The 25,000-nt window shown below is 25.8% G+C and overlaps 1 protein-coding gene across 2 annotated transcripts in view; it reads right to left on the reverse strand.

Moving 5' to 3' along the window:
• LOC119613904 (RHO1 GDP-GTP exchange protein 2-like) overlaps positions 1–19,935 on the reverse strand; it is a 33,958-nt gene extending 14,023 nt beyond the window's left edge. The window contains exons 1-2 of one of the 2 annotated variants that reach the window (XM_037969976.1): positions 19,703–19,935; positions 19,278–19,481 (exon numbers count right to left, since the gene is read on the reverse strand). The gene's annotated coding sequence lies outside the window, so the exon portion shown is untranslated. Of the gene's footprint in view, positions 1–19,277; positions 19,583–19,702 lie in introns of those variants that run through there. The other variant, XM_037969977.1, reaches the window with a different exon arrangement.
• Between the last annotated feature and the right edge of the window lie 5,065 nt (positions 19,936–25,000).

The raw sequence follows: 25,000 nt of genomic DNA on the forward strand, positions 1-25,000 counted from the left end.
CATATTTTCCAACAATTAAAGTGGTAACTTTAACTGTCAGCAAAACAGCTGTTGCAAATGTAAACAATAGTGAAAGGAGAGAAAATCAATGATGCCAGCTGGTTAAAGATATGAAAAATCGCTTATTATTTAATAAAAAGCTTTAGATCAATATTTTTCTTAGTTTAAATGTAAAAATGAACTAAATTAAGACAAATGAAGGGAAATTATGACTACTAATAGCAAATTTTAAAAGTTAAAGTTTTAAATTGGATAATTTTAGTGTTTTTAATATAAAAAGCATAAAATTTTAGCAAATATCTATAAGAATCTTCTGCTACAAGGATGACCGTGCAATCTCGGAATGTGTAAATTTTTCAAACTGTTATATTAATTTATATTTTAATGTCCCACTGTTACGGCTCCCTTTTCATTTCAACATTTATATTAAGCCTAAAGCTCATTTCTCTATTATGTATTTCGTTTATTTTTTTTTGTTTTTTGGACAACATCAATCAGTTTCTATGTGACATATTACACATCATTTTAAATTTGTGTTATTTAAATAGAAAAAAACACAGATAAAAGTTTTTGTTTAATGTAACATCATTTGTTATACGTTTTTCAAGGAAAGAAAATAAATGACAAAGAAAATAGTAATGTTTGTTAAAACATATTTAACATAAAAAGGACAATTTTAAGGTAATTTTTCAATAAAAAGAATACTAAAAGTTTCTTAAACATGAAAATCTGTAAAATGCAATTTGAAACTTGTTTGAAAAAAAAAAATAATAATAATAATTTAAAATGTTATCCCTAATTATTCTTGTTTTATTCGTTTAACATTTTATTTAGAATACCAGTTTCCCTTTATTTTTAGAGATTTTCTACAACTTTTTAAACGATTTCTTAAAAGTACCATCTGATAACTTTGTAATAAAGCCGAAAGTAGTGTTTATCAATTAAACGTCACTTTATTTACTGTAATGCAGATATACATTCCGATGCAAATGATCGGCGTCGGCGGTGCAACCATTATTGTAGAAAATACCGGCGGTGGCTAAATTGTCGGCTCAACTTAACTTTTTCTTCAAATTTACCGTATAAGCGTTTGATATATTGAAAAATCTCTGTATAATAGTTTCGTTATATAGAAACCTATTTCTATATAAGTTTTTCCTTAAGAAAATAGTCATTAATACAGTTATTTCTATGAAAAAATTAATTTAAAGGAACTTTTCACTATTTTAATATTAACACAATATGGTGTGGCAACTCTTTTCAATTTGGCATACAAATATTTTCTGAAATAACTCTGCGATTCCAAGCTTTATTAGCGGCTATCTTTAAGCCGGCTTAAGCTTTTGAGCCGAAAGAAGTCGGCGGCGGCGCGACTTGCAAAATATTACCGACGGCCATTTGAGCCGTCTCGGCTTGTATCTTGTGCAGTGTAATGTCCATTTATTCTTAACTTTGTTATTTAAAGATCGCTGTAAAACTTTTATTATTCAATAAAAATTCATTTGAAGCTAAAATTTAAGTTTCTTTGAAACAAGTAGTTATTGCAATAAAAAGAATTCTTTTAATTTTCCTTTCAAATTAATCTTTTAACTGTTTAAATTAATTTTTAACAAATTTATCAACAAAAAACAAACTGCTTTAAATTGACCCTTTAAAATATTTTAATATTTGTTTAACAAGATATAATTTTACACAGCTCATTTATTGTATGTATTAGCAAGTTAGCAATCCTAAGTAAATATTTATCCCCTATAATAAATACATATCATAAAAACAATAATAATTTTCTAAAGAAAAATAAATCTAAAGATTTTTTTATTGTTTTTTTACGTGATTAACCTTTAAAAAATAAATAATGATTTCGTTTTTCAAAAAGAAAAGCAACAAACTTTACAAACTTAAATTTGACATTTTAACGAAAGTTAGTTAGAAGGGAAAGGGGAAAAATTAAAAAAATAAAGAGCAGCTGTTAAGGAGCAATTAAAAATACATACAAAACTGTTTAAAATGTCCTTAGGTATCAAGTGTACATATTTGTTTGAAAGGTATTATATTATTTTATTTAAATCGATTAGTTTTTTTAATACAAATTCTATATGTATATCCTGGACACAGCAGAAATGCTAAACTAAATATTAAGCCTACATTAAAGGGCTTTCTTTTGCTTAAAAATATGTTGTATATTTGTGGGAGTAAACATTTTTTGAAACATGTTATTTTTGGGTTTAAATGAAAATATTTGTTTTACATATTTGTAAGATAATAAAATTATTTTGCTTAACAAGCAAATTTTAAAAAGGTTTTATAAAGATATTTTAAAAGCCCCAACCTCCATTTAAATATTTACTAAACATTTTAATATATTAAAAAAATAAGATATAATTTAATATTAGGGTGCTACAAATCAAGTGTTTTACAAAATTCAGAATCGACTACAGAGATACAAGACGATGAAAAATGATGATCGGCGGTGGCTCTACCATTTTGGACGGCGACTTGTTATAAAATATACCGCCGGTGGCTAAATCTAAATCTTTTCAGACAATTTTCTATAAATGCGTTTGTTATACAGAAAAATATCTTTATATTGGTTTATTAGGTAGAAAAGTATTTCTATATAAGTATTTTCTATGTAAGATGATTATTGCATTTATTTATATGAAAAATTGTTTCTTTTACAATTATAAAGCATGAACACAATATGATGTGACAACTCGTTTCAATTTGTCTATAAAAAGCGGCAACTTAGTTAAAAGTTTTTTAAAACAATATAAGTTTTTGAGTCGGTAGCTGCGCGGCTTGCCAAAACTTGGCCGGTGACCGGTCGCCGCCGATTTTTTAAATAAAAGTTTAAAAAAGTCACAAAAATGTTGATATCAAAAAGTCAATAAATCGATTTTTTAACTATATAAACTTATTTTGTATGTATTTTGCTTTTACATTAGTTGATATCTCTTAATTAAAGCTGTCATTACATTTACTGTAAAGTAGGGTTGCCAACAGAGTTATAAGCCGTTGCACAATGAATGGCGGCAGCGGCGCCACAATTTTTGGTCGGCGGCGACGGCTTATTATAGAAAATACAGGCGGCGGCTAAATTGTCGTCTCAATTTAACTTTTTCTTCAAAAATTAACCGCATAAGCTTTTGTTAGATAGAAAATTCTTTATATAATAGTTTGTTATATAGAAACCTGTCTCTATATAAGATTTTTCTTAAGAAAATAGTCATTAATACAGTTATTACTATGAAATTACAGTTATTACTATGAAAAATTTAATTTATAACAATAATATTAACACAATATGGTGTGGCAACTCTTTTCAATTTGCCATAACAATTTAAATTAGTGGCAACTCCGAACAAATTGGTTAAATTATTTTCTGAAATTTCTGAACAAATTGGTTAAATTATTTTCTGACTTTTCTGGGGATTCCAAACTTCGAGCCGAAAAAAGTTGGCGGCGGCGCGGAATGCGAAATGTTTACCGGCTGCCATCCGCTGACGATTTGAGGTGTTGCCATAGATTTGCTTTAAAAATCGCAATAAAAAACGATTTTTAGTTTATTATTTATTACAAGACTTATTTAATAAGGGATTTTAGGTAAAATGAATACTTATTTGTTTAACATTGTCTGACAAAAACCAAACATTTTCGTTAAAATAATATTTGCAAATTATTACGCCCAACATTAAGATTTAAACAAACAAATTTTACAAATATTTAAAAAAAATATAAAATAACCAAAGAAAAAAAGGAAATTGTTAAAAATTTTGTAATTTGATACACAGCTGATTTGATTTGTATAAATGACTGGCTGACTGGCCGGCAAATCTACTACCGGTTTATTAGAAAACATTTTTGCGTTGCTTTATGCTGTCATGACGACAAGCCGGAAGTATTACCAGAAAAAAAAAAAAGAAACAACACACATTTTGACATAATTGGCGATTACGCTATGGTAAAATATGTAACAGTAAAAAGAAAATAAGGGAAAACAATAACAAATTCATTGAATTAAAAAATGTCAATATTGATTAATAAGAAAACAGTATAATGGCCTAGAGACTGTTAACAATAAAGAGAAAACATAAAAATAAAGTAGAGTATAAGTTGTAGGGGTACATGATAGCAAAATATAAAGCATACTTTCAGGAGATTAAATAAAAAACGTTGACTTAACACAAGGTATTAATAAGAAAAAAATTACATAAGATTTCAATGAAAAACAAATAAAAATTTCACTAAATATCCTGTTAAATTGCTTTATTAATCTTTTATAGCCTTAAATAATTTTCCACTAGACTTTTTATCTTAATTTCTATTAACATACATATTTAATATTCTTGTTAAGAAATTATAAAATATGTAAATTAAGTTTATAATTATATTTTTTAAAAGCCTAACATTTTGTGTTGACTTTTTCAACACTTGTTAGTTGAAATGCAAATATTGTAGTCTACTTTTAGTATTAAATAATTTGCATAAAATGTCCCTAAAGCTAACAAAATCCTAATATTGCTATTTTTCATTTAAGTAACCGACAAAAAGTATGCAAATTATAATTTATTAAATGTCAAAAATATTCATTAATAAGACAACAACCTTAAATTTTGTTGTCATTTATTAACATTGTCTCGTGTTAAAGACGGCCGCCATTAAGATTTTCTTAAATAAATGAAATCAAGCAGAAAATTGAAGTGAAGGAGAATGTAAATTTGAAAAACGTGCCATTTTTCTGGTATCTAAATTTGAATATTTTAGATGACGAAAGTTAAGCTATTTTAAGGAATTCAAATGTATTTTACTAAGAGATTCTTAAAAATTAAATGAAAAATATTTTCTTTAAAATTTAGGTCAATTATTATTAATCTATTAGATGGATATTTTTCCAACTTTATTTAAACAATATTTTTTACAATTTCCTTTTTAAACCAAAAATCGTAAAAATTCTGTGAAATCTTAAAAGTTTCATGTTTTCTACAGTTATTTCTATTAAAGAATATGGCAACACTACTGAGTAACGAGAAAATGCATAATAGAGTTCTCTATGTCGTAGATCAAACAATCGACTTTTTGTTGAAAAATGTCGAATTAAACTATTTGGTTCTCTCAAAGCCGTTAAATTGACTATATATTTTATATAAATCATATCTGGTATATCATATCTGGTATAGTTTAGTTTAAAAGGGTTTAATTGTCCGTTACCTAAAAATCCAAAATTTTCCCCTGATGAAGCACCCCGCTATATCTCCTAGTTCATCGAGGAATCCTTTACCTAGCCATTTGAGTCTCAGACTCTGTATTCTGGGACAGTGGCATAAAATATGGCCTACTGTTACCAGTTCCTCTTCGTCCTCACACAACCTGCAAAAATCCTGTGTGTTACCGACCCCAGTACACCTAAAGGCTCCAATTGAGCAGTGTCCGGTTATTACCCCTACTAAAATCCTTATACTCTTCCTGTTCAGTCCTAATAGCACTCTGGTTGTTTTTGGATTTAACATTTCTAGTGTCCTAGAAATCCTACAATCCAGCCTACTGTGCTAGGACTACTATCGAGCTCCAAAACCGAGGCCTGGGCCCAAATTATGGCATACGATATCGACCGAAATCTCCATTTAGATTCTATTGAGATATCGATATCGTATGCCGTAATTTGGGCCCTGTAGGGCCAATTCCAATCTATCTATCTATCTATCTATCTATCTATCTATCTATCTATCTATCTATATATATATATATATATATATATATATATATATATATCTATATATCTATATATCTATATATCTATCTATCTATCTATCTATCTATCTATCTATCTATCTATCTATCTATCTATCTATCTATCTATCTATCTATCTATCTATCTATCTATCTATCTATCTCCCAGTTTATTTCACCATGACACATTTTCTTTAACTTATATTTCTTCTCTCCTCAATAAAACTTGACCTCCACGCAAAAACAAACTTAAATAAATTCTAATTTAACGCCATAAATTATTAAGCAAACATTTGTACAACATAAAATAAAGAAATCAAAATCCACAATTTTGAATTGAGTCACATTCAAGACACAACTGACGACTGGCTACTTCTTCAATTAGTAAAAAAAAATCAAAATCAAAGTTCGTTCGCTTAGGATGATGTGGATGGGGTATAGGCGATTTTTTATTTAATAAAAAATTCATTAGTTTTTTTGTTTTATTGTAATTGAAAATACAACAAAATTATAAATGAAAATTTTATGCGATTTTTAAAACACATGTGTTTAAAGCAAAAAAAAGTTGTTGATTTTTTGCGATTTTTTTGCAAGGGGTATATTGAGGGGGTTATACGATTACACGCATTTTAATGAAAACAATGTGTAACGTTTTTTTTTAAACTTTGTGAATTCAATGTCAAGAGAGTGTTTTAAAAAAACTTTGCGTGTTTTTGTTATAAAACACGTTTATAAGTGTTTTTTATACAATTTTTGTTATAATAAGTTATTAGTCACTTTTAGAAAAAAGTTATATTGTAATTTTTAATTCATTTTATTAATTAAATCAATTCTCACTGATTTTTTAAAGATTTTTGATAAATTTAATTAATTAATCAATTTATTTCAGCAATTTTCTACCGCTTTTTCTCCCACAGTGATCCCGTCTGGTAACTCTAAAACAAAGCAGGGAGTAGTGTTGCTTTTTAGCGCCATTTTATTTACAGCTCTCTTTAGCCAGTCACAATTTATAGTATTGCCAAACATTTGTTAGGAAAAATCATTTCATTATTAAATGAAAATCATTTTTAAAAACAAAATTATAGATTTTAGTTTATTTTAAAAAGAAAATTCATTTTTCTCATTAAATGGTTGTAAATATTTTAACGTGTTTTAACTCCCCCTTTTTAAAAAAATTTAAAAATTTTTAAAGTTCAAAAATCGCATAAATGAAATGTGTCGTGTATTTCTGTTTTTGTGCTTAATATTAACGAATTGATAGAAATTAAAATAAAAACACTCATTTATTAAGAAGGCAGGCACTTGTTATTTGATGGGTGTTCGTTTCATCAAGTAAATACAAAAAACCTTGAACTCATCTCTTTTTTTTTTGTAATATTTTTAGCAAAACTTATACAAAAAAATATTTGGTTGGAAAGAAATGACAGCAAAAACCACACATGTGAGGGTATTGGAGATAATAACATCAGAAACCATATATTAAAGTTCTAAAATACATTTTCTCTTAAATTGAAATTGTTAATATTAAATTTAGAAAAAAATTTTAATTAAATATTAAAACTTGTTTTTAAATACAAGGATAACGACCTGTTAGTAATTATTGAAAAAAATCTTAATAATTATAAACTACAGTTAATGAGGAGGTTAAATTCTTACAACTTTTAATAAGTAGTTTTAGAAAAATGAGAAAATGTGAAATTTTCTTTAGCTTCTCTTAAAATTTACATTAAATAATGCAAGGTTTAATGAACAAAAATTACAAAATTTGTATTTTATTTACAAAACAATTAAATGTAATTTATTTTAAAACAAAAAAAATATCCAACAGCTTTAAAATTTCACACAAAATAAGATAATTTATAAAATAAATAAATTTTATTTCAAAAATAATCAAATATTTTTGGGCGGAAGGAAGTCTTAAAGCATTTTTCTACAAAATTTTCAAATTTATCTCATTACACTTGTCAATTTTGTCAGCTAGATTTCTCTAAAAACACTTAAAAACCCAAAACAAATGTAATTAAATTAAATAATTTTCTAATTAGTAAAAATTAAAGAAATTTTTTTTGCTTTAAAACTAAACATTCTTAAGTAATTTTTATTTAATTTGCAAATAATTAATGATGCGGAAATTAACAAAACAAATCTACAAAAATAAAAAATAAACTAAAATGACAAGGTAATTTTATTTGCAAATGCAATCATAATAAAAACAGACACCCACACTGTAGCAGTCTGGCAACTATAATTAAAATACGTGAGTTGTTTACATTTAAAAATATCAACATGTGTGTTTGTTGTTGTTTATGTTTTGCATACTTTTCTTTAATACATGAGTTTGCATGAATGTTTGTTTTCTTGTTGTTTTGCATTTGACTGACATTTCTTACTGGCAGTTTGATTACAAAAATAAAAATGGCTGATTTGTTTTGACAACTGTGTAATATTAGATAGAATGACGGTAAATTAATGTAAGTTTATTTGAAATTTAAGATGATATTTGTATTAACAGCTTTAATTTGAAGTTATAAAGAATTTTTGTTGAAGAAAAATGAAACCAATAAATACGTTTAAGAAAAATTTTGTAAAATACGTCTATTATCTATCTATCTATCTATCTATCTATCTATCTATCTATCTATCTATCTATCTATCTATCTATCTATCTATCTATCTATCTATCTATCTATCTATCTATCTATCTATCTATCTATCTATCTATCTATCTATCTATCTATCTATCTATCTATCTATCTATCTATCTATCTATCTATCTATCTATCTATCTATCTATCTATCTATCTATCTATCTATCTATCTATCTATCTATCTATCTATCTATCTATCTATCTATCTATCTATCTATCTATCTATCTATCTATCTTCTATCTTCTATCTATCTATCTATCTATCTATCTATCTATCTATCTATCTATCTATCTATCTATCTATCTATCTATCTATCTATCTATCTATCTATCTATCTATCTATCTATCTATCTATCTATCTATCTATCTATCTATCTATCTATCTATCTATCTATCTATCTATCTATCTATCTATCTATCTATCTATCTATCTATCTATCTATCTATCTATCTATCTATCTATCTATCTATCTATCTATCTATCTATCTATCTATCTATCTATCTATCTATCTATCTATCTATCTATCTATCTTATCTATCTATCTATCTATCTATCTATCTATCTATCTATCTATCATCTATCTATCTATCTATCTATCATCTATCTATCTATCTATCTATCTATCTATCTATCTATCTATCTATCTACTATCTATCTATCTATCTATCTATCTTCAAACCCAGTGATGCCAACTTGTTTGAAAACAAATTATTGTTTTTACAATTATTGTTTTACAATTTTATTAAACGCAATACAATTACAACCTTTTCTACTTTATCCCCCTCCCTTTTTGTTAACAACAGAAAGCAATAAAATATTTAATTTATTTATAGTTTTTTCATAATAATGATAAAAACAATCTGTTATTATTGTTGTAAACAAATATATTTTACACCTGACTTAACAGTTTAAGGTCGTCTCCCATAACTTACAACAAGTAAACAACAATTCAATCAAAATGATAAAATAACAGAGAAAAACTCACGCCATTTAATTATATACTCTTATGAAAAACAAGAATAACAACAAAATATAAATAAATTCTTGTAATTGTCAATGTTGACAATAATAACAATAACAACTTTTCTCTTAACATGTCATCTAATATATTAATTATTTTGTTTGTTTATGGTTTTATGGTGTGTTTTTTTCTTATTTATTATTAGAAAATAAATATTTATATCTAAGTGCAGTATTTGCGTTTTGTATATTAAAATTTATAATTAAAGAAATGTAAAAAAAAAACAAATCACAACAACCCGGGCCAAGCCTTCTTTCTTCCAAAGTACATATTTAACATAACAACAATAATAATAACAACTATGTCATTAAACAACACTCATACGTCAAGTTGGCAAGTGTGTAAGAGAGTTACCAGATAAGCAAAATATTGTTAAGTTAAATGGGAATGCTGCCAATGCAGCTAAACTAAGATTTAAGGTTTTACATATAAATTTAGTTAAATTAGAGCATTTTTGAAGCATATATAAAATTTTTTTATTTTCTTTTTAATAAAATTCACATTTATGTAAAAATTTGGCAGATAAATTAAAAAGTTTAAGGAAATCAGTTGTTTTTATTGTAAATTTTGGATATTTTATTTATTTTAAACGGTATAGACGTTTTAAGTAAATTTTCTAAAATTGTGTAGACATTACCATAAATAAACAACAATTTTAATTCAAAGTAAACAAGTTTATTTATAGTTTTATTGTAAAAAAAAATGCAAAAATAAATAAAAACAAACAAGCTAGAGAAAAAATTAAGTCACGTGTAAAGTTTAAATAATTGTTTTTAATTTAGACTTTGAAAAATTAAAGTTTAAAAAAGTCAAACACATTTTAAAATCCTTAAATGGTTGGTAAAAAAGACCCATTCATTTTACAATGGATGATTCAATCTAATTTTTTATGCATATTTTCACATAAACAATTTATTTATAATTCATGCAAATTGTGTTGGTTTGAACTTTGTTTTTGCAGAATAAATTAATTAATTATTTATTAAAACTGTTTTTTTGAATAATAAAATTAATAATGCCAAGAATTAGTAATTAATATTGTGCGAAATTATTTGAATTAAAGAAAGAAAAAAGTATTTTATATAAAATAAGGTCATGCCAAAGTTTAATTAAATTATATTTGTTTTTCTTAAATTGAATTAATTTAAAATTTAATTTAAATAGAAAGAAAAATTAAGAGACGATTATATAATTTTTATAAAGAATGCATGAGGTTTTAAATATTAAGAAAAAAAAATTTGTTTAATTTCAAAATTATAATACAAATTTCAATAATAGTCTAGTCTAGAGTCTAGTCTAGATTCTAGTCTAGAGTCTAGTCTAGATTCTAGTCTAGAGTCTAGTCTAGATTCTAGTCTAGAGTCTAGTCTAGGGTCTAGTCTATAGTCTAGTCTATAGTCTAGTCTATAGTCTAGTCTATAGTCTAGTCTAGAGTCTAGTCTAGAGTCTAGTCTAGAGTCTAGTCTAGAGTCTAGTCTACAGTCTAGTCTACAGTCTAGTCTACAGTCTAGTCTACAGTCTAGTCTTCAGTCTGGTATATAGTCTAGTCTATAGTCTAGTCTATAGTCTAGTCTATAGTCTAGTCTATAGTCTAGTCTAGAGTCTAGTCTAGAGTCTAGTCTAGAGTCTAGTCTAGAGTCTAGTCTAGATTCTAGTCTAGATTCTAGTCTAGAGTCTAGTCTAGAGTCTAGTCTACAGTCTAGTCTACAGTCTAGTCTACAGTCTAGTGTACAGTCTAGTCTTCAGTCTGGTATATAGTCTAGTCTATAGTCTAGTCTATAGTCTAGTCTATAGTCTAGTCTATAGTCTAGTCTATAGTCTAGTCTATAGTCTAGTCTATAGTCTAGTCTATAGTCTGGTCTATAGTCTAGTCTATAGTCTAGTCTATAGTCTAGTCTATAGTCTAGTCTATAGTCTAGTCTAGTCTATAGTCTAGTCTATAGTCTAGTCTATAGTCTAGTCTATAGTCTAGTCTATAGTCTAGTCTATAGTCTAGTCTATAGTCGTCTATAGTCTAGTCTATAGTCTAGTCTATAGTCTAGTCTATAGTCTAGTCTATAGTCTAGTCTATAGTCTAGTGTATAGTCTAGCCTATAGTCTAGTCTATAGTCTAGTCTAGTCTATAGTCTAGTCTATAGTCTAGTCTATAGTCTAGTCTATAGTCTAGTCTATAGTCTAGTCTATAGTCTAGTCTATAGTCTTTTTAGTTTAAAAATAACTTTGATTTTTAGTTTAATGACAACTTTTATTTTTTTTCATATTATTTGTCTTATTAATTATTATTTCTGTTTTAAGCTGAAATTTTACTACCTTCATAGTTCAAAGTTATTACAAAATCATAATTTATTATTATGCATTACTTTTTAGTTTTTGTTTTTGCTATGAAAAACTAATTATAAAAGTTTTAGCCAGTAAATTAAAATAGAAATAAAAGACAAGTTTTGCTAGAAAATAATTATATATAAAGGTAAATGTTGCTGTTTAATGTGAAAACAACAAATAAAGTTAAAAAGTAATTAAAAATTATTTTTTTTATTGTTTAACTTAATAAGATTCTAAGAAATTTTGCGTATTTTTAGATGAAAATACTAATTTAGCGATTTTTTGGCAACATTAAGGTAATGGCAATACTTTAAAGAGATGCCAGAGAGTGAGTAGGGCAGAGTTAACCATAGTGGCGTTTTTGAAATATGATACCATTAAGGTTAAAGAGGAATTTGAAACATATTTAAAGAATTTTTGGAATAATTCAATAAAATTAAAATAATATAAAGAGAAAAGTTTTTAAAATATGTATATAAAAACGAAACACTTTTTTAGAGTTTAAATTCTAAAAAGGTTTTATTATGTAAAACAGATCAAAAGTTAAAAGAACTTTGGTCCAGTAAAACTTTTCTAATCATTTTATTAAAAAGAGTGTTTTACTTATATGACCTGTTAAGGTCAAGTAAAATGAGTTCAAAATCCTAAGAACACTTTTAGCTGTTTAACTTCAAAGCTTTAACTCGAGCATTGATAGATAATAAAAGGGGCCAGTATTGAAAATATTTATCAATTTAGATTAATTGTAATCAATTTGAGTTAAAAAAAACCTTAAGGGGGTCTTGTAAATGTTATCAGTTAAATTTAATTCAAACAGAATTTTATTGTTTACTTTTAATTTCAAATGTTTTTTAAGTTGTTTTTTTTAATTCCTATAACAACTTAACAAAACGTCATTCATACTTAAAAGACTACTTTACTGACTGCCTACAATTTTGTTAAAAAAAATGAAAGAAAAAAATATGTGTATAAAAAAATAAGAAAACAAAAAAATGCTTAAAATTTTTTTTATTATTATTTAAGCATGAAAACAATATAAAAAACAAGAACAGCAAAAAAAAAAAATTAAAAGAATTTTATTTTTAAACTGCGCAATTTATTATTTTGTACACAGAAAACCAGCGCAACCACAAGAAAAATGTTTTAGTTTGAGGTGTTTTTGTTTTTATTGTTTTAATTTATTTTCTGGATTTTGTTTTTGTCTTATTTTTTTTTTGTTTTTCTTGTAGAGTTTGTGATGATGTATCACTAATTTTATTATAAAGTTAAAGAAAAGAGAGACCGGCATGAGTAGAACATAAAAAACTATAAACTACATATATACATACATACATATGTATGTACGTACATATAATTTACATGAACTTGAAAAATTATTCAATTAGTTTTTGGTGTTTTTCACATAAAACACTTAAGGCGTAGTATTTGTTAAACAACAACAAAAAAAAATATCATTTTTTTAAATAATAAACATTATTATTTATTAAATTCACAAATATTTATTAAATTTAACAAATCAATATTTACAAAATTTCTAAGTAAGAATGTTTTGCAACAAAAGTTGAAAGAAATTGTATAAATGTTTATAAAAATTATCAAATTTCTAATTTATTGTTGTTAAATGTATTAATTTCTTATTTAATTAACTAAATTTATTATAATTTTATTAAATATTTTACTATTAAACTAAATAACTTTAATTTTCTATAATTTAAAAAAATTATAGGCTTTCTTACTTAACGAACATAACTTTACTTAACGAACAGGTCTAAATACAAGCCTGACAGTAAACAATAACATCAACAGAATGACAAACATCACAAACATTAAATATCATCATTACAATGTAAACAAAACAAAGCTGGGTTTGTTGTTATTGTTTGTCCTGTTAGCAGATTACTTTTGCTCTCTTTCTCTTACGTACACATTGCTTTGACAAACACAAACATTTAAACATAAACAAAACACACTTTAGCAAAAGAAGAAGAAGAAGAAACTTAAAAGAAATTTTGTTATTATTCATACAATAGTCTCCTTTAGCTATAACCACTCTTTCATAATTGTGTTTATTTACACACAACTTAAAAGGTTTGTTTACATTTTTTTGTGGTTAAAGACCAGCAGTGACTTCATCATAAACTGTCAATTTATAAATTGTATTAGAAATGCAAATAATATTCACTACTAGTTTAAATTAAAATTTTAACAAATATTTTGAACGCTATTTAAGTTAAAATTTACATAATATTTAAATAAACAAATTACTAATAATTATTCCTTTTAAAAACAATACCCAAATGACGTATTTTTAAAATCTTGTTCCTTTAAATTTATATGGAATATTTTATTAAAAAATGTATGGTTTACCGTTTTATGTCTAGGAAATAAACAATTGACCGGTTTTTTAAGACTAAAAAGCGTATTTAACAGAAATGTGTTGATCCAGATTTTGGCTTTATTTTGTGTCAAAAACTTTAACGGACTATACATAAATCAAGTAGTTAATATTTTAATGGGAAAAACTATGATAAACACGGGGTTTTCAAACTGAAGGTTAATATATCGCGAACATGTGCTTTGATTGCCATCAGAGATACAAGCCGTAACGGCTCAAATAGATAATATTTTCAAAGCCGCTCCGCCGCCAACTTCTTTCGGCTCAAAAGCGTAAGCCGGCTTAAACGTAGCCGCTGATAATGGTTGTAATCGTACAAGTATTTCAGAAAATAATTTAACCAATTTAAACGGAGTTGCCACTAATTTAAATTTGTATGGCAGATTGAAAAGAGTTGCCACACCACATTGTGTTAATATTAAAATAATAAAAAGTTGTTATAAATTAAATTTTTCATAGCAATAACTGCATTAAGGGCAATTTTCTAAAGAAAAAACTTATATAGAGTAATTCTGTTTATTTTCTTTCTGGCAACTTTTAAAAATATAGAAAATTCTTATCCATAAACTAATATTTTGTAATCTATAAATAATAAGCCAGCTTTTATTATTGTTATTATTTAATTTATTTGTTTATGTGGGAACTGAAAAAAAAAAAATCGCTCAAAAATACTTAAATTTCTTTCATAGAAAACTATTTTTGTGATAAACAAAAAAACCTGACCTAGACTAAATTGAAATTTATTAAGCTGTGGTAGAGAAAAAATTCCCTTTAAAGCCGGCAATTTAATAAACATATCTAAACAATACTTATTTACACATAAAAGTACATCTAATTGAAATTTTGTACTTAATAAAAAAGTTCAAAGTTCAATTTAATAAAAAACTTTTACAAAATTAATAATTGTCTTTATAACAAAACTCAGTTCAAAGTTCTTTATTATATAAATAATAATAAAATAATTTATTAATTTTAAACAGAAAAAATTCTAAGAATTTCTTTTTGTTTTAATTTCAAAACCGGTTTTTGCTTTGGGTTTTTATGAAACAAAAATTTAAATAAATTTTGCTTTAATTATGTTTATAGCAACAAAAGGTAAACAGAAACACATTTTTTTGAATTGATAAACACCAGCTGTCAAATTATATTTATTTTGGCTACTATTTACCTTTAATCGTTTGAAAAATCTCGAAACATCATTAATAATTTAGTTTTTGTTTTAAATTATTATGAATTTATTCTGAAGAAATGTTTAAAAACACGTTTTTATCATAAATTTTTTAAGGCGCAAGTGTTAACACACGTTGTGGGGGTAATAACTAAATAACGGTAAAGTATGTTAATCTGGCAACTTTATATAGTTAGTGTAAAGGAATAGTAGTAAACACAGAAACAAAACAGTGATGCCAAGTAAAGGTGGATAAGAAAACTGTCAAATTTTATAAAAGTGCTAATTTATACTTAAAATAACCAAAATAATAAAATATAAAGGGTATTAGCTCTAAGAAGTTGAATGAAAATAGTTTTTTAATAAAAAAAAAACCTTGAAAAACATAAAATATTTCAAATTTGGGTCAGTCGATAAAATGTTAAAAGTTATCTTTACAAATTTAAATTTTATTTTCTTTATCTGCATTAAACAATTATTTGACCCACTTTTGATATGAAAACCACATGAATTTTGGCACGTTTCTTAAAGGTTTTTGTTTATATCAAGCAAAATATTTTCATTTATATTTATTAAAAATTTTTCTCGTACACTTTAATGGCAGACACCTTTAAGAAATTATTTTCTTAAAATAAATTTCTTTTGTTTTTTGTTACTCTTTTTTTCAAAAAAAAATACAAATTTGTTTTTTAGAAATTTATTCCCATGTGTGCGCGTGTGTGTTTTTGAAATATTTTTTTATGTTTTTCTTTTAGCTTCCTACATTTATTTTTTTTTTTAGAAAATTTGTTATGCTTTTTCCGCTTTTTCTAGTTTTTTTTTATAAATTTATTGTTTTCTTTATATTTGTTATTTGTATCACATGTTTTGTTTATATATTTTTTTCTATTTTAAAGGAAAATTTATTTAAGAAAAGTAAAAATTTATACCAAATCATGTGACTAAACAGTAAAGAGCATAAAATATCAAATTATAGAAAAAAACGAAGTTTTTTAGTCAATTTATAAAAAAAACTTTATGAATTTCTACAAAACCTGTAAGTTGTTTTGGAAAACTTTAATACCGGTTTAGTGTTAGCTTAAATCCTTCATTTAGCAACACTTTATCCTAATTATACTTAAGTCTTGCAAAAAATTGTGTTTGACATCACTGTTTAACATCATAGGGGGTTTTACAGTGCTGCCATATAGAAGTTTTCAATTTACAGCAATAAAGTTAAAAATTTTTAAATTTACAAAATACAATTAAATTTAGTTCTATGTGCAGAGTTACCAGTTGTTTGAAATAAAAAAGGAGTTTTTAGGGGAAAATCGCAAAATTTCGGTATAAAAACATGTAATAAAGTAACAAATGTTTAGGGTTTTGAAAACAGAATTAAGAAAATTTGTAAATTTACAAATCCAGTCATTATGTACAGAGTTACCAGATGTTTAAAATAATAAAAAAGTTTTTAGGGGAAAAATCGAAAAATTTTTAACAATTGGAAAGAAAATTATTAGGGTTCCATGAAAAAATAAAGAAAAACGTTTTAATAGAGGACATCATAAGTAGAGTTACCAGATTATTTTTAGATTAGTTTATTTTTTGGAGAGAAATAAAGGAATATAACAGAAAGGTGACGAAAATTAGTATAATTTTAAAAACCAAAAGATTTTAAATGAATAAGAATCAGAGCTTACCTAAGCAGAAACATTTTGAACAGATTTTTACTAAATTTGATTTTTACTAAAATACTTTATAAATCAGAATTAGAAACAGTTATCCTGAGTAGCGTTGCCAGATTATTGTAAAACAAAATTTTTTAATGTTTGTTGAAAAATAGTAAAAATCGAATAGGTATTAAGTTATAAAAAAAATAATAAATAAAAATTACAAATTTGATTTAAGTAAAAGTGAGAGTTGCCAGATTATTGAATTAAAAATTTGAGATATTTTATGGGAAACACGACAAAAATTATTTTATAACTGCTATATATGATAAGAATTTAAAAAAATTATAAATTGCAGTGACGCCACTAACAGAGTTGCCAGATTATTGTAAAACTAATTTTTGAATTCATGTAAAAAATAGAAAAAATGGAAAATCAAATAAAAACAAGTAAGAAATTATAGTCGGGCGAGGCCGACCATATAATACCCTACACCTTTGACAAAAATATAATGTGATTTAGTTGCCATAATAAAGCATTTAAGTTGAATTGTACCTTGCCTTAGATATACATACTTAAGCCGTTTATTGTTGAATAAAATTGTGGACATTTAAGTGAAATTTTGATGGGAGCTTTTCATAGGGGCTAGGGTCATATGAGAACCTATTATTATGGAATTCGTGCGGGTCATCAAGTCTTGGTTTTTGCAGCTTTTTGTCGAGATATGAGTATATTAAACATAATTATGAACTTAAAAGCCCTATTCGGGGGTTCAGTTGTATGGGGGCTAGGTGAAATTATGGACCGATGTTAACCATTTTCAATAGGCTTCGTCTACGATACCATAAAAGATCATGTGCCAAATTTCATTGAATTATCTTCAAAATTGCGACCTGTAGTTTGATTACAAGGTTTACATGGACGGACGGACATAGCTAAATCGACGCAGAAAATGATTCTAAGCCGATTGGTATACTTTAAGGTGGGTATAGGACCAATATTATTGTGCGTTACAAACATCAGCACAAACCCAATATACCCTCCCCACTAAAGTGGTGTAGGGTATAACAAAGACATAAATATCAAAAAACTGTGATTTATATATAAGATAGCATGAGAGTTGCCAGATTATTGAAATATTTTTTTTGTATTTTTGTAGAAAAATAAAATTGCCTTAAAACCGCTAAAAACATTAAAATTTAAACAAATTAAATTTATGTGGCATCATCCATAGGATTGCCAGATTGTTGTAACACACATTGTAGTTTCATTTAACCTAAAATAAAAAATAACGCCTGCAAAGTGACATACATAAATAAATATGTAATTTTTATTTATGTGAAAAGGTTTTGTAAACAGAGAGTTGCCACACTATTGCAATATAAACATTTTGTAGAAAAATGAAACAAAATTGCCTAAAAACGGATTTCTTGTAAAAAAGTAGAAAATAGTGTTTACAAACTGATTATAATTAAATATAAAATTAACGCAATTGCAGTCAACAATATCAAGAACATGGTTGCCAGATAAATAAAGTAAAAAAGTTTGATTTCTTATAGTAAATTAGAAAAAGTTGCTTAAATAATGTATTAAACAAATATAAATTAAAAAATATTGTAATTAAGATTATCAGGAATGGAGTTGCCACATTAACGAAATAACTTTTTTGGAATTTCCTGTGTAAATATGTGAAAATATTGTTCAAAAAGTGGTTATAATACATATATGTTGAAAGCGATTGAAGATTGATATATCATGAACAGAGTTGCCAGATTATTGAAATATTTTTTCCTAATTTTTGTAGGAAAATAAAAAAGGACCTAAAAACTGTTATGTTTACTTATTGGAAGTAAAGTGCGTTCACAAATTGAGTTGCCATATTTTTGAAATAAATTTATTTGATTTTGAGTGAGAATATGTCAGAGTAGCCAGATATTTTAAACTTCAACGCAAATGATAAAAATAATAAAAATTGAAAACTTTAATTAACAAAAAAATATTAAAAACTTGTATAATAGAAAATAAATTAGAAATAAAAACTTTCTTTCAAATTTTTTAATAAAACTGCAACTGTCATTTTGTCACTTGACACATGACAACTGCTCTAATATAATAGCTTTCATTAACTTAAAACCGGCACATAATATTTATAAACAAATTATTTTAATGGCATTAATTTTATTATTTTGTCAGTCATGTGTTTAGAAAATTAAAAATAAATTTTATTTTTATTTCAAAAATCCATTAAGCACGTTTTTATTTAGATTTTAATTTCAAAATACTTTTCAAATTTTTAAAAGGCAAAAATATAAATTTGTTAAATATAAATTTCGATGAAACTTACGTAATATATTTTTATTTAAAATCATCAAAATTCATTAAGGGTGTTTAGAATAATTTGTTTCTTTTCTTTAATAAAACGAATTAGAAATATTTAGCAGCAGACACTTTATAATTTATAACATTTTTCTATAATTTTGTTTTTTTTTCTTATTTTTTGCTTAATTAATACCAGTTCTACGTAATTAACAAAAAAACAAACCTTAAACTTGAAATTTTGAAAAAAATTTATTTGTTTGTTTCTTTAAATTAAACCGGTTTCAAACTAACCATGATAAAAATTAATGAATATTTAATTTGTAATAAATTTTTTTAAACACAATTCTTTTCCTTTTTTACACAATTTACTTTTTCTTCAAAAAAAAAATTTCTTTTAATAATTTTAATTTAAATTTTTTATAAATTTCTTATTTTTGTAACTTTTATTACTTTGTGTAATAGTGTTGTAATAATTTATTTCTTTCTTTTACTCGTTATTTGTTTATTTTATCAATCAATGTTTTACTTTTCATTTTCTTCAATTTTCTTTTAATTTTTTTGTCTGTATCCATTAATTTTCAAAAGAAAATAGAACAATTTGTAATCATTTTCTTCTATGAAGTATATTTAAATCCCGTTTCGTTACACGTCTTTTCCATGCGGTTGCTTAAAATTGACTGAAATATTTACTTAACAAAAAATGCGTTTTATGATATCAAAACAGACAGACGACGTTAACGTCAAAAAAAAAAAAAAGAAAAAGAAACACACAAAACGAAAGCAAAAGAAAAATAAATAATAAAAAACCGGAGTAGCAGCAGCCAAACGCAGTAGCTAACTTAGCAGCAGCATTAGCTGCTCCCCCTTTTAAGCACCAAGAAGAAAAATAACAAAACAAACTAAGAAAATGTACATATGAATAATGTAAACAAAACAGAAGCCCCCCACTAATAGATAAAGCAAAATAAAAATGTTAAATGCTAGAGTAATGCAATGCAAATGGTAAATACAACAACAGAGTATAGCTCTCTGTTATGATAATACATAACAGAGAAAAATAGTGCTCCATTTATGGTTAACAATTTAGCGATTTTTTTGTAAGCGCTTTTACTTTAATCTATGTATCTATCTATCTATGTATTTATGTATCTATCTATGTATCTATCTATCTATCTATCTATCTATCTATCTATCTATCTATCTATCTATCTATCTATATATCTATCTATCTATCTATCTATCTATCTATCTATCTATCTATCTATCTATCTATCTATCTATCTATCTATCTATCTATCTATCTATCTATCTATCTATCTATCTATCTATCTATCTATCTATCTATTTATCAATCAATCAATCAATCAATCAATCAATCAATCAATCAATCTATCTATCTATCTATCTATCTATCTATCTATCTATCTATCTATCATCTATCTATCTATCTATCTATCTATCTATCTATCTATCTATCTATCTATCTATCTATCTATCTATCTATCTATCTATCTATCTATCTATCTATCTATCTATCTATCTATCTATCTATCTATCTATCTATCTATCTATCTATCTATCTATCTATCTATCTATCTATCTATCTATCTATCTATCTATCTATCTATCTATCTATCTATCTATCTATCTATCTATCTATCTATCTATCTATCTATCTATCTATCTATCTATCTATCTATCTATCTATCTATCTATCTATCTATCTATCTATCTATCTATCTATCTATCTATCTATCTATCTATCTATCTATCTATCTATCTATCTATCTATCTATCTATCTATCTATCTATCTATCTATCTATCTATCTATCTATCTATCTATCTATCTATCTATCTATCTATCTATCTATCTATCTATCTATCTATCTATCTATCTATCTATCTATCTATCTATCTATCTATCTATCTATCTATCTATCTATCTATCTATCTATCTATCTATCTATCTATCTATCTATCTATCTATCTATCTATCTATCTATCTATCTATCTATCTATCTATCTATCTATCTATCTATCTATCTATCTATCTATCTATCTATCTATCTATCTATCTATCTATCTATCTATCTATCTATCTATCTATCTATCTATCTATCTATCTATCTATCTATCTTATCTATCTATCTATCTATCTATCTATCTATCTATCTATCTATCTATCTATCTATCTATCTATCTATCTATCTATCTATCTATCTATCTATCTATCTATCTATCTATCTATCTATCTATCTATCTATCTATCTATCTATCTATCTATCTATCTATCTATCTATCTATCTATCTATCTATCTTCTATCTATCTATCTATCTATCTATCTATCTATCTATCTATCTATCTATCTATCTATCTATCTATCTATCTATCTATCTACTCATCATACTAACCACTGCATTATGTTAAAACTGTTGGCGTCACTGGCTAAACAAAATATGTTTTCCCCAATGTTCGAACGTAAACAATGTTAAAAGACTTAACAGTTTCATGAGTTCATGTTATTTTTTTAACATTAAAAACAAAGTAAAACATACAACAACAAACAGTACAAATGAGTGTTTGGAAAAAATGTAAATAATGTGTCAAAAGGTTTGAGTAATTCTCTCTGTTAAGATAACAGCAAAGCAAGAAAATAAACAATCGAATAAAAACAGAGCAAAACATTGTTTGCAGGGGTCCAAAGAGTAACAGCTTAATTACAATTAAGACCACAACCACAGACGACAATAACGTAGGAAAAAGCAAAGAAATTGCGATAAAATACCATAACAAGATTTCTTATGTTGAGTTTTATAAACTTTTGGTTGAAAAATTGTCCATTCAGATTTATAATTACAACATTGAAAACTTTGAAAGTATACACGTTGCACAATGGGAGAAAAGTGGTGGTTCGAAATAAGCGCTAAAATATTGAAACTTTAAACTTTTAATTTCTATAAAATTAAAGTGAAATCTGTTAAAACTATATGTGAGCATATTTTTGCATTAAATCTAAACAATTCTTTTTGGAAAATATTACATACATATTTCAAATATTATTTTAATAAAAAAATTTGACATCATATTTTAATGAATAAGAAATGATAAATTCCGATTTTGTGTCTAAAAAGTTATTATAAATGTGAAATAATTTTTAATAAATTTCATAATAATTTCAAAATTAAATCACAAGACATTTTCTTGTGGCTTATTTTTCAAGAAGCAAAAAATTTTCTTTAATTCATAGGAATTGGCTTAAAAATTTTCCCATAATTTGTTTGAAAATGTGTCATATTTGTTTTAGACTTTAGCGTTTTGTTTATTAAAATTATAACAAATTGATTTTATAATTGTCTCACATTCTTTTTGTTTATAAATTAAAAAACAATATATCAAATTTCTTTGATTTGGTGATAATTTTAAAATTTAAATTGAAACGTAATAATGTTTTAATAACGCAATTTAAATAATCAATTTACTAAAATAACAAAAAAAATCAATAAAATTTTTATCACATTTAAATAAAGGCATTTGAAAAACAAAATTTATTTCGCTTACAATCTTTAGTAAGGTCTTATCTGTGAAATTTTTAAACAAATACATAAGAATTATTTAAGACCGTCTAATGACCAAATTTAAATCAGATAGAATAATTTAATGTTTATATCAGAGCAACTAAATTTTCTCTCATAGTGCAACTATATTACTCTTAAAGTTTTTATGTTATTAACAGTCATCATTAACAGCTTGATTACATTTGAGACTGGATTTCTTTAGCCGACTGTTACATTTCATTTTTTATAGTGTTTTACCCCACAGTGCAATGGTTTTGCTGTCAATATGTATACAACATGCTTGTGGTTTTGCTATTTTCTTTAACTTATAATTAATTTCCTTATTTACATGTTTGTTTATATTTATAAAACTTTTTTTTAACAATTACATTTCTTTATTTATTTTATTTACTTTAAAATTGTGCAACTTAGTTAAACAAAACAACTGCTTGTGAGTGCTTAGAAAGGTAAACAACATGATTATAATTAGAACCACAAAACCACTATTAGTAAAAGCAAAAGGGATTTTCTGTTATTTTTATTGTTTTTTCTATGGCAATTCATTTCTTTGTTTCATATTTTTTACATTTAAAAGATTAATATTATATTTTTAGTTAACTGTAAAGTGTTTTGTCGAACAATTAAGTCGCTTGTATTTTGAGGTCTCGATTGTAATTAAGCTTTCAAAAACATACAATAACTGTAAAATTGTCAATAGTTGTTGGAGAGAACAGGCTTGGAAATGAAGTATTATTGCACATTTGTTTAGTATATTTTGACATTAGACTAGTCCAATGACTGGTCTATAGATTAGTCAATCGACTAGTAACAGACAAGTTGATAAACTAGACAATAGATTAATACAAAGACTAGTCAATATACATATTACTTCATAGACTAGTGAATAGACTAGTCTAGTCTATTCACTAGCCCATTGACTAGTCTATAGACTACATAAGTTCATAAACTAGTAATGGACTAGTAACTATAAAACAACATAAACGAGTCAATAGACAAGATAATTGACTAGTCCATAGACTAGTTAGTAGACTACTTAATAGACTTGTCCATAGCCTAGTCATTAGTTCATAGGCTAGTCAATAGTCCAGACGATGACCAGCCAACATAGTCTAGTAAACTAGTCAATAGACCACTATATATAGATTAGCCAATAGACTAGTTAATAGATTAGTACACAGAACAGTTATAGAATAGATAATAGACTAATTCAAAGAGTGGTCAGTATAGATTAGGCAATATACTAGTTAATAGACTAGTCCATAGATTGGTATATATGCTAGTTCGTAGGGTATCCATTAGACTAATTAGTGGACTAGTCCAGAGACTATGTAGATGCGTACATGCACTAGTTATTAGAGGAGTTCATATAATAATGAATATTAGACTGGTCGAAAGACTAGCTCAAAGATAGCCAATAGAATAGCTTATAGTCTAGTCAATAGACTATTTAGTAGACTAGTCAATATAATAGTCAACTGAGAAGACTCTAGACAGGTCAAAAGTCTAGTAGACTAATCAATAGACTAGTCAGTAGACCAGTCAGTAGACTAGCCAGTAGACTAGGTAGTAGACTGGTCAGTTGATTAGTCAGTAGACTAGTCAGTAGACTAGTCAATAGGCTAGTCAGTAGACTAGTTAATAGACTAGTCAATAGACAAGATAATTGACTAGTCCATAGACTAGTTAGTAGACTACTTAATAGACTTGTCCATAGCCTAGTCATTAGTTCATAGGCTAGTCTATAGACCAGACGATGACCAGCCAACAGACTAGTCCATAGTCTAGTAAACTAGTCAATATACCACTATATATAGGTTAGCCAATAGACTAGTTAATAGATTAGTACACAGAACAGTTATAGAATAGATAATAGACTAATTCAAAGAGTGGTCAGTATAGATTAGGCAATATACTAGTTAATAGACTAGTCCATAGATTGCTATATATGCTAGTTCGTAGGGTATCCATTAGACTAATTAGTGGACTAGTCCAGAGACTATGTAGATGCGTACATACACTAGTTATTAGAGGAGTTCATACAATAATGAATATTAGACTGGTCGATAGACTATCTCAAAGATAGCCAATAGAATAGCTCATAGTCTAGTCAATAGACTATTTAGTAGACTAGTCAATATAATAGTCAACTGAGAAGACTCTAGAGTCTAGAC

Source organism: Lucilia sericata, unplaced genomic scaffold, assembly GCF_015586225.1.
Source record: "Lucilia sericata isolate MDLA Ls3-8-SP2 unplaced genomic scaffold, ASM1558622v1 Contig002415F_arrow, whole genome shotgun sequence".
Taxonomy (NCBI): domain Eukaryota; kingdom Metazoa; phylum Arthropoda; class Insecta; order Diptera; family Calliphoridae; genus Lucilia; species Lucilia sericata.